Source organism: Drosophila obscura, unplaced genomic scaffold (genome assembly GCF_018151105.1).
Source record: "Drosophila obscura isolate BZ-5 IFL unplaced genomic scaffold, ASM1815110v1 contig_200, whole genome shotgun sequence".
In the NCBI taxonomy this organism is placed as follows: domain Eukaryota; kingdom Metazoa; phylum Arthropoda; class Insecta; order Diptera; family Drosophilidae; genus Drosophila; species Drosophila obscura.
Genome location: NW_024542791.1, coordinates 565,041 through 579,707, shown reverse-complemented (window position 1 = coordinate 579,707; position 14,667 = coordinate 565,041).

Below are 14,667 nucleotides of genomic sequence, written 5' to 3'. Positions count from 1 at the left end.
TCTCTCTCGCTCATTTCGTTTTCATTCTTATTCTTCGTTTATTTCGTAATAATCGCAACATCCGCTGGCATCGGGATGTGAGGGTTGGGGAAGAGACTTGGGGACGGACTGCAACTGCGACTGAGGTTGGGACTGGGACTGGGGCTGGGTCTTCGACGTCTTCCGCCTCCCTCTCCCCATCACTCTGCTGCTGCTGCCCCCCTGTTGTGAAAGGCCTCGTGGACGTGGTGGGCTCTTTGTTGGCTGCATCGATCCGTTCCCGTTCTCGTCTCCCTGTTCTTCCCTCTGGGATTCTTGGATTCTTTGTGTGTGCTGTTCTCGTTTCTTCTTTGTGTTTGTGTTGTTCCTTCCTTCTTTTTTATTTTATCACTTTTTGCGTTATATAATTGTAATTTACAGCGACGTTTTTATATAACCCATGGGGCGTATGCTTTATGTACCGTTGCCATAACACATATTACGTATACGTACAGCATGGATATCTTTTTATTTAATTGGGTTTAGTAACGGAAATTTTGGGTGTGTTCTTTTTAGTTTTGATTTTAAGAGATATACCTTCGAAAAAATAGATGCATCGAATAAATCAGTCCAATTTTTATTATTTGTAATTTAATTCCACCAAATTCGAATTAAAGTATTTATTTTACGGATTGATGGACCTGTAAATTGAAGTCGCTTAGACGAACGATCATCTTCTCTGCTTAATGCAATGCCCAATACATTTACAATTGCCTTATAGACCATGCAATACATATAAAACTGAACACAGTGAAAGCTCTTTGTTGGGGCGATGACCCGTGGAGAGTTATCCAAAGTTCCAGAATAGACGCCGCCGCTAAAAAGAGAGTTGATTGGGTGGATAGATACACCAATGGATAAATAGATCTTTGATTATGGATAAAATAAATTAATTATAAATATAAATACCTATAATAATAATACTTTTTAATATATAAATAACCTCCAAAGAATCGTTAGCCGTACAGAACTGCATCCATGAAAATGGTTCTGAAACTCATTTCTGAGCCCCAATCGGCTTTGGCTTGGCCCCCACTGTATAATGTTGCTTCAATTTGCAACCAGGGCAGGCAAGACATTTATCTTAATTGAAGATCGCGCGAAAGTCTAAGTGCAAATAAGCGGTTAGAGTTTTCTATTTGGCAACAACATCGCAATAGCCAACCGAGTAACAACAAGACCATCCGAAAGCAATTTGGAAAGTTGTAACTTGCTCGAATGCATAATTCATTTGGGTTCGACAGTACATATGTACATTTGTTCGGGGGGGCATATGTACGGCTGGTTCGCTGCGCGGTACAGTTGACACATTAGTCGTAGACAAAAAGCACAAACACAGTTGCAAATGGCGCTGCGTCGTCGAACCAAAGAATGAACCAAAGAGCAGGCAGGGGGGCAGGAAGCCGAAAAAAGAAGAAATAGCGAGCCAAAACATATGAAAGCAGCGCGCAGCCAGAGAAGCAGCAAAAGAAGTTGTCAAATGAACAACAAATTAAGCGCATTGTGCCAAACTTTTACTCTGACGGTGGGCTCCGCTTGTTGCTTACTCTTTGAATATTGGTGGGGTATTCAGATTTGGCCAGGCAACAGCTCCAATTAAAGAAATTATATTTCTAAGAATATAATTAATATAATATAATATAATAGAGAGGATTTATCATATCAAAACTTAATCTAACACGTATAATATAGAAATTTATAAACTAAAATTGATTGTGCCATAATTCTGCAAATTGCAGAAACCCCGATTACCCTCAGTGTATTATGCACTTCGGCTATACCTAATTGTGCTTTTATGCATTTATGTTTGCGTCTGCCTTTGGCCACTACCCTGGGCCATGGTCATTGACATTGCTATTGCTCTTGGACACGGACGTGGTTGCTTCTGACCGAACTTGAGCGGCAGGCCGAAAGAAGACGCCAGCCAGCAAACAGCTGAAGAAGCAGCCGAGGCCGAGGCAGAAAGAAAATTAATTAAACAATCAATTGGCGTAACACTTTCTCTTCTTGAACAATAAAAAAAAAAATAAGAAATAGTAAAAGATTTTTATGTGGTTTGGAGCGGCTTTAATGAGCCACGGCCACGGCGACGGCGACGGACGGTGTTGTGTGTTGGGGCGTGAGTGAACGTTCTAAACCGGTGTTCAAGCATGTTCGAGACGAACCTGCATGAAAGCCGGCCACTAGGTTGAGCTGAGAGCTTGGACTTGAGCTTGAGCTGAGCTTGAAGACAGACTGCGCTCGCTCTCTCGAACCGGTTTCTTGTGCTCTGAATTTGAAATTCGGTTTGTGTGTTGCGTCTCAAGTGATTGGTGGGGGGTACGGTACGGTCACTGGGACTGGAGTGTGGAGTGGAGTGGAGTAAAGCGATGACGCAGCTTGTTACGTTCTTGTGCTGATCTTGCCGCAGCACCATACAAAGTAACAAAGAGAGCGAGAGGCAGAGACTCAGAGATAGAGAGAGCGAGCGAGCAGGCAAACAAATCCGTTATTTGACCCAATTCTAAACTGGAAATGAACGAAAAAAGCGTTCGAGAGAAGGCCCCCAAAAGAAGTTGCAGCAGAACAGCGCTGCTTACGTGTGCATATGCCCGTGTGTGTGTGTGTGTGTGTTAGTGTGTCTTGCGTGAAAGTTTCATAATTACATGGCCCGTTCTCTTTCTCTCTCTCTCTCTCTGTCTCTCTGTTCACGTCTTGCTGTGCTTGTTGGTTAATCGCCGTCTCCCGTCTCTGTCACTGTCTCTGCCAGCGTCGTCCTCTGCTTGTCCCACTTCTGCGGAGAAAGTAAGAACGCAGCGCTCAACGTTCCGTTTCGTGCTTTCTTTATTATCATTCTTGTTGTAATTGATTACATAAGACAAAAGAGGGGGGACGGGCCGCACATTGCGTCTCTCTTTCTCTCTGTTCCATCAAACCCCCCAAGATCAGATCGGTTTGAGCACAGTTTGCTCTTACGGTGTTTATTCGGCGTTTTTTCTTTCGGTTTGTTCTGCCATCTGCTCAGGGGGATCTGTTCATGGATGGGCCTAACGGTATTGTGGCCTAATATTGTAACACACTCTCTCTCGCTCGCACAAATGTGCCTGTCTGCCCGTCTAATCATGTCGTTTACCCAATTCTGAAAACTTGTTTAGTTGGCAGGGGCCAAGAGCTCCCCCCTCCTCTTATCAGCCTCTTTCACTGTTCTTTTTCTGTTGGTTTCATCTGTAGAAATTTTGGGTAGGTGGGAGTTACATAATTGCTTATCGCCCTTTGTTTTTGGGAGGTTTCTTAGGGTTCTCTCTGTTTTTAGGTTAATTTTTTAGTGCTGGCTAATGGGGATGGTTTAATGGGGGATTGGTGTTAGGTAAGGAATGAACTTTATATTTAAATATTTATTTAGCAAGCAAGGGGGACCTTTAAAATATATACATGATACTTATTTAATGATAACTAGTGCGGTTTTTTCCCTATATCTCCTGTGTCTGACTCACTGCCATTTAGACCTCCAGAAAGCCAGTTTTTTCTTGCCATATTCGTAGGTTCGGTTCTGATGATTCTTCCTCCTACTGTACCCATTGAGCAATCCAGTGAATATCCGCAGTCTGTTTTTGCACAGTTCTGGTTTTATGGGTCCTTTTTGTATGTGATATTCGTCTGCCCTTCTCTTACTCTGTTCCTGCACCCAGATGTGCAATAGCATCTGGCATCTGGTTCTTGAGAGAATATTTACAGCCATGTAAAACCTGTAAAACGGGATGTTTACCTTTCACAAGTTCTATTAGCATTTACCTTACTGATATGAGAACATGCATATGAAAATATCTGAGCGTTATGTAAGAGTTCTGTGAGGTTTATTCATAGACAGAGAATCAAGAGTTTTTAAAGCATTAACTAAGGGGAACACATTTTTTTAGTTTAACTATAAAGCAAGTTTTTTTCACAAGAACAAATTCCCTAACAGAAAACAAATTTAGAACAAGGCTTGCACGGCTTGATATCATTAATGTATTAATTAGATCTGCCTCAAATGTGATAAAGATTTTAAAATTTCATTCTTGGGCACCTCTTAATTTTCATTTCTCCCCCAAAGCCTCGCTCTTTCGGTAGCATATCCGATTTCAAATCTTCTTCATCTTTTTATGGATCTTCTGCCTACATACCTTCTAAGCTGCGTTTAATGCACTAATTGCTTTGAGTAACGGTTAGATTTCTATAACTAGAAACGCACACACACACACTCCCCGCATACCCCCCCTATACCATTCCCACTCTTCCCATTGACAGGTTGACAAAAGCTAAACCCAAAAGCAACAGACGACAGACAGACTTTTGAAGCTCAACCAACAAATATTTTCCAATTAGAAAGAAAAAACGCGCTTGGACTTGATTTACCCAAAAAAAAAAAAATCAACAACAAAAGCAACAGTAACAACAAATAGCATTATGTGAAATTCTAATAATTTCATTACGAAAAAAAAAGAAAGCCACACAATTGTTGTTGCTGTTGCTGTGGTGCTGCTGCTGCTGCCTCTGCGATGCCGTTGCTGCTTCTGCTTCTGCCCAGCTTTGACGTCGCTGCGTGCATTGACTTTCCATTCTTGAACGCGGACAGGGCCAAAGCTTCTTCGAGTGTGTGTTTTTCTGTATTTGCTTTCATTATTCTAATTTCGTTAGCCCAAAAATACAGTCGAACTTCTCTAACCAGAACAGAACCAAAGATTTGTCACAAAACCATGCAAAATGAATGATTCTAGAACTTAAAAGTGAAACTGCAGAAAGAATTAGCAACAATATAATAGATTAAATGATTTATATTGATCTACTGAGATATGTGCATAAATATAATGTGTACGATAAGTATGCTATATGCAGGATAGTAGTGTATTTTTTTTTGCACTAAATAATAAAAGATTTAATTGGTATAAGATTAGGCGACAAATTTTCCGTAAAAATTACGGAAACTCAAGAAATTTCCAGGCTTTGGTTAGAAGAACTTTATGGAAATTCCCTGATGCAAATTAATGCTGCAGCACTGTTTAGAGCTGCAACATATTGATATGAGATTTTATATTTACTGACTGTTATTATAATCGTATTAGGATAAGAAGATGGAAGATTCTTTATTGTTAGTTATTTGAATGAATCTCTTGACTGAGTAGCTCATATATTTTAATGTGCAGACTCCACAGCGTCTTCTTAATTTGACAAAAGCAGAAGGAAAATCCAATTTTGATTTTTTTCAGATCTCAGCTTTCCTGCGAGTAGGGTAGGGGACTACTGATTAATTTCTTCTACATATGTAAGTGTGTAAGTGTACCTTTACTGATCTTAAGTGCTTTAAAGCCAACCCCCGTTTTGGAGTCAATTAGGAAAGTTCGAGTTAGAGAAGTTGGACTGTGTGGCATAAACAAAGTGTTTATCAACGGAACAACGCCAACAAACGGCGTAAATAATGAAAACAAACTCATAAATGAAATCAAGTTGAATGCACACCACCAAAACATACATACACACATACACACACACACACACATGCAGGCACACAAAAATTATAAAATTGTTATTATATGACGAATTTCTTTCGGATACTTAACAACAACAAACTTGCACGATAAAAAGAAAGCAGAAAGCTGTCTGTCTGTCTCCCGGTCGGTCTCCACTGTCAGTCGATGGACGTTTCTACATGTGACGCCCGCCCGCCCGGCCGCCAGCCTGCGCGTCGAGTGTTCTGCAAAACGAACCGCAAGAGAGCAATGCTCTCCCAATCTCCCACTCTCTGTAGTGTACTCTCTCTCTCTCTCTCTTGTCGCTCGCTGAGCTTTTTTTCTGGCTTTGCAATCGATCATTGAACTTTGGTTGTGAAAACTAGAGCAAGACCCAAATTTCTTCACAACGCCAGTGGCATACACACACGAACTTAATACATGCATACATGTGCGTGTGTGTGTGTGTTATCAGCTTCTCTTTTGCTCCCACTCTGTGGATAGCTTTCTTTCTTTCTTGCTGCTGCTGCTGCTTGGTACTGCTACTGCGGGTGCTTATGGCTATTACTGTCTCTTAAGCCCGTATGACACCTCTGCGGTGTGCAGCTTAGTGCTGCTGTACCATAAGCCAAGCTTAGATCAGCACCAGGAAATCGTTGAATTAATGAAATAATGAATTCTACATAATGCTTTAATGTTTCAACTATATAATAATAATTTGAGAAATGATCGTATTTACTGAAAGAATATAAAAACCAAAATCACTGCGAATTTTAAGGTACCATGCCATACAGACTTGGCTAGCCCATATTGTGTCGCTTATGTTAAGTGATTTCTCAAGTGTTACCTTTGTCTTGTGCTGCCAGTGATGAAAACAAAAAGCCAAATGGCTTTCATGGTTTGTGTTCTGTGATAAGAGTCATAAATATGGGTAGGCACACACACAAATACCCATGCATACCCCCGAACACCCGTAACCATAACCATAACCATATCTATGTGGATGTGGATGTGTGTTAATGTGTCACCGGGCAAGACGCAATAGAGCTGAGAAATCAAATAAATTGCTTATATCAAATTATAAAGCAATCTGTGAATCATTCGAAAATTGGGGGCAGGTTTCATAACTACATAAATATTTGATAAGATTTTATGATGTGGCAAAGGAACATTATAAATTGTATAAAAGATGCATATCTGTTTTTTATATTTTTTAAGACGGCAGGCGGATTTTCTAGTGCCTTCCAAAATAATAATTAAAAATTCATACAGAAATTAAAATTTTAAATAATACTAATAGAAAGTACATATTTATGTATGTAAGTAAGGTACATGCAAATTTGATAAAAATCGTATCATAAAAATATGATTGATCAATCTGCAACTGTATCAAGAGGTCGCCTTTCCTTTTGGTTGCCTGATAATACTCAAAACGTGTCTTTCATTTTGTCCATAATCATCGAAATTACTCTTGAACACTATTAAATAATAATCAAATTGATTTTTTGTAGAGTTATCAACTAGAAGTCGCTTATCTTTAGTTCTTTGGGTCAGTTCAATAACAGGAAGTGCGTTTTACTTGTATCAAAAGATCGTGTATGGAATGGCATACCCCCCTCTTAAGTTAGGTATCGATGGGTCCTAAAACGTTTCAATTGGGATCGCCAACAAACGATAAAGGTAGATATATTAGTACTGTTCCCATATAAAAAGTTGATAGGGGGCCAAAGAAAGTTCTGAGCTCGAATGGAAACCGTTATGGATATTTTGTACAGATAAATTTCGGTTTCGTTTGGCGCCGCCAAGAACGGTCTGATATCAAAAGTTGCTTGGAATTGGGGGGATCTCCGGGCCTTTCACAAGTGTATGTGTGTGTGTGTGTGTGTGAGCGAGAGACTTTTCGAGGTTCGGTGTGAAAGTTGTAAGCTACGCCAGCAGACAAAAGCCCCAACACATAGCTGTTGTTGTTGTTGTTTATTGGTGTTGCCTCTGAGATTTTCGGCAGAGCAGAGCGCCCGTGAGTGAGTGAGTGAGTGAGCGATGTGTGTTGGGGAGGGCTGCGTGTGCGTCTGCGGGAAGTTCATTCACATTTGCACTCATTACGCGGCCAAACGTTGGCGTCGCTGCCCCCGCACACACACTAACACACGCGCTAGAAGTGTATGGGATGCAAGCGCCCTCTAGTGAGATGCTCTCTCTCTCTGCTGTCCTCTCTGCTGTTTGCTGTCTGCTGTCTGTTGCTTTGAGTAAAGATGATAATGATGTTGTGCTCCCCCACTAAAGATGATAATGAAGATGTTTGCGACTGCTCCCAACTACAGATAATGATGATGTTTTCTAAGCACACTTTTCATCACGTTGCCGCTTACAGGTGTCCCGACCCGGATTGATTGCCAAGTCCAAGCCCAGCTAAATTGTTGCGCCTCGTTTGACGTTCATCGTACGCCACCTCCGCCTTCGCCTCCACCTCCCGCGTTTCTGCTGTGTCTCTGTGTCGTTTCTGTGTCATGTAATAGGCACAACGGAGTAATGTGACTTTCGAGTGCCCGACCTGAACCCGTCCCGTGCCATCCCGTCCCACCCGACCCCCTCCCTCCACCACCTGAACAACGTGCTCCGTGTCTATCCCAGGCGAATGGTGTAAGCACCGCAGTACCTCCCAAGCCACCCGCAACCCGCAACCCTACCCTTCAAGTGCTCAGTAGGCCAGCCAGCAATCGCTTCGAACTCGCACAGTCACGTTTGCTGCTCACGTTTTTCTAGCAGCGCTGCCAACGTTTCTCCATCGAACAGGTTGGATGTTGCATGGCGGGGGCTCTGGGCTCTGGGCTCTAGGCTCTGTCTGCCTTCTGCGTCTGTGTGCCAGCGTAACAGTTGCAAACGTTAGAAAATGGGGGTTACCTAGACAAAGGGGTGGGGCCATAGAAGGGATGGTGGAACAGGGGCTGTGCCTGCCTGCCTTTGAGATGTGGTGACGTGCAAACGTTGCTGTGGTAATGATTGTGGCATGTTTTCTCACGTTGCACAGATCCGGACCCAATACACACAGAGCTAAAGCCAGTGTGTCCAGAAACTTCGTTGATGATGATGATGCTGCCGATGCAACACTACTGCTGCGGCTGCTGCTGCGGCTGCTGTTGGACGCTCTTTCGAGGTCAATGGAAAATTTGGATCGGAAGCGGAACAAGTTCTAAATAAACCCATTTTAGTGTTCCAGGATATTCACAAAAGATAGGTGTCCCTATTAATCCTAGACCAAAATTCAAGCAGCTTCAATTCTATCAGAGTTTTCGTGTAAAAATATTTAATAAATTTAAGAAAAATATAATAATATTTAGTTGCACATTTTGTGTGTAAAATGGAATCCAAATTTAATTTAATTTAGATATTTGCCTAGATAGTTTTTTAAAAGGTGAAAGAACCCATTAATTTCACCTGCTATCGGCTAGCGCACATTCCATTCCTCTAAAAGTTGTTTTGAATACATTCCAGTCTCACCTTGTTGTTGATTCGCTATAGAATTCCCATATCGGAAATTAAAACCCCATATCGGGCATTTCACACACCTGAAATTCCACACAAATACGAGAGAGCTGTGCAATTCGTCTCGGAGTCTGCTCTCAAATGTGTTCCGTAATTTGTAAATAACAATTTTTGCACTTGACAAATATATATATAATTTTGTTCTGTAATTAAACAGAAATGACTGTGCAAGCGGGCGAAAATCACATTGCAAAAGTTACATAATTCAACCAGCAGGGACTGACGGGGGGGCTTGCGAAACGGCTGATCAGAATCAGAATCGAACAAAGAACAAATGTGTATACATAATGTAAGTCAACTTTGTCAATAATAAATTGAATGCAATTAAATGCAATGTCATTAAAAAATTTATTTCCAATATGCATATTTCGTCATAAATATGCATACACATATGTATGTATGTATATACATACATATATGTAAATGTATTTTCACCTATGAGTATAAGGGTATGAGGTGTTTGCTATATACAGTACAGTAGGTAATTCATAGCCAATGTACAATGCAGATTGAGCTGAAATGGAAACTAGAAATTATAAATTTTTATAGACAACATTGGATAAAGAATGAAAGAATGTTCTAAGGATAAATCCATAATCTCCCTTGTTAAATCTGCGAAAATCTGTACAAATTGTAGACAACTGAAATAGGTTTATAGCACAAATAGTTTAGCTAACGAAAGTTTTTCCATTTTGGTGGCATTTATTAATACGCCAACTAAAATGCCTTACGTAAACGACCTATACCAACACTATCTGACAGATAAGCCTATACCAAAAGAACTATTTATTTCACTGTATGTATGTAGGTTAAATCGATTTTTTATGACAGCTTTATCAAAGGGGAAATCCCACAGTGCTTAGTCAGAAACATTTAAAAAAAATTAAAAAACAGTTTGGAATAGTTTTCTACTTAAGTAATTGTAAAGAAAAGGATCTTTAAAGTTATTCGAAACCTTAAAAAATATTGCGTGCCTTTTTGGGCGCTACTGTTTCCGCAGTTCCGTGCTATTCAGAGCGATAAAAATGTTTTTAAATTTAATGCATTTAAATGCATGTCATAATAATATATGTGTGTATGTATGTGCATTCGAATTTGTTGTGCAATCTTGTAAAGCCATACGGTTTAAGGTCTAAGGATTCTCCACACCAGGTAAACAGAGCATTAAGCTGATTATTCAATGTAAAAGGTACACACACCCACCCACCCACTGTGAAACATCCCTCCATTCCATCCTTATGCACTGACCTATCATACTAGATTCCCAAAAAGTCAATAATGTATTTATCTGCAGTCCTCCCCAATGGCTGGTTATATGGCCCCCCCCCCCCCAAAAAGTCGTGTAACTGCCCTGCCAACAGGTGGCCTTTTACCCAATATACATATAACCATTACATGCGTCGCCCACGTTGTCGCGTTGCAACAACAACAACAACAACAACAGATACACGTTACCACAGAGCACAATGCACCTCAAAATCTGAAATCTGAAATCAATCTGTTGTCCACTCAACCATTGCTAAATTTCCACTACCTCAACAATACGCGAATGTGGCGAAAGAATGGTATAGTCGATGTTACGACTAGGAAATACCCTTTATTCGGCAGAAAGTCATCGAATAGAGGAGCTGGGAAAGGCAGGAGCTAACCTATCATGGAAAAGATCGAGAAACTCAAAGAAATAAAAGAAAATAAATAATTTCGCATTCTCTAGTTTTAATGTTATGCAATATTCAGTTGAAAAATTGCAAGATCGATGGATTATCTATGAGGCTTACTTGTCATAGATCTAAAAAATATTTGGAAATTCAAATGTAGAATATTCAATATGGCCAATACGCTTCAGGATCTATCACCTGTCCAAAAACTCTATCCAAGTCAATCTACCCTCACACTTTACTATTACGGGGTATGTAAAATAAGAGCTAGCGAAAGAGCCCAACCAGCCAACCCCACACCATCGTTCAGAGAGTGGAAAAATATAAGGAAATTATATGGAATAGACGGGGTGGACGGTGTGGACGACACATAATAGCAACAATCGCGTGGAAATGTTCTTTAAGAATCGCGCAATAGGTGGAAAACACGTTAAATTGCAGGGCGACTCAAGTCGCCAACATGTGAGCTGCTGCGCCGCCGCTTAGCCTCCCGGGAGCGTTGCACTGACGTCGCTGCTGGGCACATTCCCCGACACGTGACCAAGCCAAGTCCGGAGCGTCAGCGTTGCGCGCGCCTCTCGGTATAAATAGCTGTCGCGTTGCTATAACTTGACTGCCGATGCCGATGCCATTGCCGGTGCGATGCGATGCGATGCGGTGTGGTGCGGTGTTTGGGGGACCCCTCGCTCTTGCTCTGACTCTGGGCGTCTCTGTTCCGTGGGTGTATATAGAAAGTGCCGGAGGTGGGAGGTGGGGAGTAAGCAGAAGCAGGCAATGCTGGGGCGATAGCTTCTATTACGTTGTTGTTCTTGCAGCTGTCGACGACGCTTAGAAACCGTTTTTGGCATTCTGGCTGGCTGTAGTTCAACGTCAGCGTCAACGCTTGCGTTGGCGTTGTAACTGTTTTAAGACCCCCCCTCTTCCGCACTCACTCAACCACACTCTCTCCATTGCTCTTTCTTTCGCCTGCAGCCAATCGGAGCGCACTGATTGCGTGTGTGCGTGAGCCTGGGTGATTTATTCGAGATTCTTCCTATGATCCCTGTGTAAAATGTTAGTACATTCTTCAGTGGCAGCAATTTATACTAATTGTTAATGGTGTAATATTAATATTAATATTAGAGGTATTTTTAATCAGGTGCATTATTATTTTAGTTTTTAAAGCATTTTATTCTTGTACTAACATTGCAAAAGGTCTAAGAAATTTAAATTTAAAATGAGAAATGAGAAATTAAAGAAATCGTTTTACTAGCATAATCGCTTTAAATTAATTATCCTAAATTTAACCAAAATTAGTCGCATTAAAAGCCTCTTATATATTTACTTAGAACAATAAGAATCAACCTTTGGGGGGCGAAAGCCTCTAGCCAGGCAAGTAACAGAAATAAACACAATTGGTTCGTACACGTGAATCCGCTCCCTCACGTGGATATCGCTTTGATCGCGTAACTGGGATTTACTCATGATTAGCAGCGACAGCAGCGGCAGCAGAGCTGCTTGAAATTCGTCTGAGATTATTTAGTTAGTACGAACAACCAGCTGAAACCGGCTGACAGGGGTCAAGTAAGTGTTAGGTAATGAATGGGGTGGAGTGGGGCAGAAAATATTGTTTGTTCGCTGCTCAGACAGCTCGTAGAAATAACGAGAAAAGGGGAAACGGACCTGAGCAGGCTGAATTTTAATTATTGATTACACAGTAATTGTGGCTTAGATATGACCAATACAGATACGGAAGCTGGAGCACACATTCTGTCAAGCAGGCTACACGGACATGGAGAACTTAAGTATTAAGGTTACCACACAGTCGAAACTACCGTCTCCAACGAATCTTCATGCTAACTCAACAATCTGCAAAGAGCTGATTGTACATACATACATACATATGTACATATTATACAAATGTATACATATAAGATACAATCAGCTAAGTCTTAAAACACATAACTTTCAAACACTCCTTCTAATCATAAAAAAATTACTTTATATTTTTCAAATGTTCATTTCAGTGGATATATTTTTCAAATTTCGAAAACATTATATATATATATGTATGTATGTAGATTCTAGATTATATTTTTCGGTAATTTTAATCTATTCAATTTTATCTTGAAATTATTTAAACACAAATGTGTAAATCTTTGGTTGATTTCTGAACAATCCTTATAAATAATTTCTATTAATGGTTTTTTCTTAAGAGAAAACAAAAACTGTTGATAATATTGCCAGCTCAACAAAGGTTTTGTCGTACTGATTTTCACTGTTCTTACAGCATAAATATCATAAAATAGAGGCTTTTCCTGTTCCCAGAATAGAGCGAAAGATAAAACTGTACTGCACTTTATCAGCAATGTTTCATTTTCCTCGCTCTTTCTCTTTTTCGTTTAGCCTTACTTTTAGATATATAATCCAATAAAACTGAATTGCAGTTCCATATTTTTCCACATAGCTCGGCATAGTTTGTTCGAAATCGGACTATTATATCATTAATTTACGATCGATCTGCAAGCAAAAGAAATTATTTGGTTTTCTTTTGCATTTCCTTTTTGCATTGGCTGCTATCGTTTTGTTATCACCAATGAGAACTTTTTTTTTTCGTTCGAATTCAATGGAATTCATTGTTTGATAGTGGCATTCAGTGTATTATTGTATCATTTCCTATAAATCTATCTACATATGTACATATGCACATATGTATGTATGTATTTGCTTACATTTTATTGCCGAGTGTTAGTCAGTCGTCAAGTATCATCCAGAACTTACATAATGTCTCCCGACCTTACTTTTTTCACAATTCCCTTCCCCGTTGTTTTTCGTGTGAAGTGCCTTTGAGTTCTTTGTTTGTATTCTGCTGCTCTGTCGTCTGGCTTTTGTCTTGAATTGCAACTTAGTTGTCGGTCCGCCCGCCCGTCCGTTCGTCCGTCCGTTTGTTTGTCTCCCCCGGTGATAACCTTATCTGATAAAAGAGTTTAATTATGATTTATATAAAACCATAAAATCGTTTTGTAATGAGTGGCAATGCAGACAGAGTGGTGGCAGGATGCAAAAACAGTTCGGAGTGGGAGTGGTATTAATTCTCTCACTCTGAGTGCGGGTATACTCGTATTTATTTACCTTCTCGAATGGCAGGCAACGTTTATGGGCCACGTGATCGTTCAAATGAGTGCACTTCCCCCTCCTCGGAGTACATACTAAATATAGACATAATCATTGGAATGACTGTTAATTGCATGCTGATTTTTTCCACTTTTATTAGATCTGTGGTGGCATTACTACCAGATAGATACACCTGTACTATAGTCGTGTTAATACATACATATCTACATGTATCTGCATCGTTAGCTACAATTAATTTGACGGAGAAACCAGTCGAAATATATTTGAGGGAATAAGATTAAGTACAGAACATTTCGAAGCTCAAGGGATAAGTTAAATATTATACTATATAAAAATTATACTATAAACATAAGTATTTATAGCAAAATTGTATACGAACTATATATACTACGAACCTAAAACCTATGAGCCTGCACTGCAAATAAAGATATTCAATTCATAAATTATAAAATATTTTATTATATCTTATACACCAAAGATGGATGTATCTAATCAAAATATGTTATAAAAAGAATAAGCCATTTTGCCATTCTAAATAAATACTAACAATCAATAGGAATATCCATTAAGAACTTTTTGATTGGACTTCTTGCCCCGTTTGTTTTCGCCATGTTCTGTTGCTTCCCTTCTTTTCCTTCTACTTCGTTGCGGCATGGAAAGGTGTCACTGTGTGTGTGCATACGAGTATGCATTTCTGTTTGCAATTGCATTCTTGATTGTTAATAATTTGCTTGTGTTTGTTCGCTGAATATTTTGTGTAAGACGCTTGCGTCACCCCGCAGCGACAACTGGCACACCAATACCCATGCCAGCTTAAAGCACACACACACACACACACAGACTCAGCCGTGTCATAAACACTGTCAGAA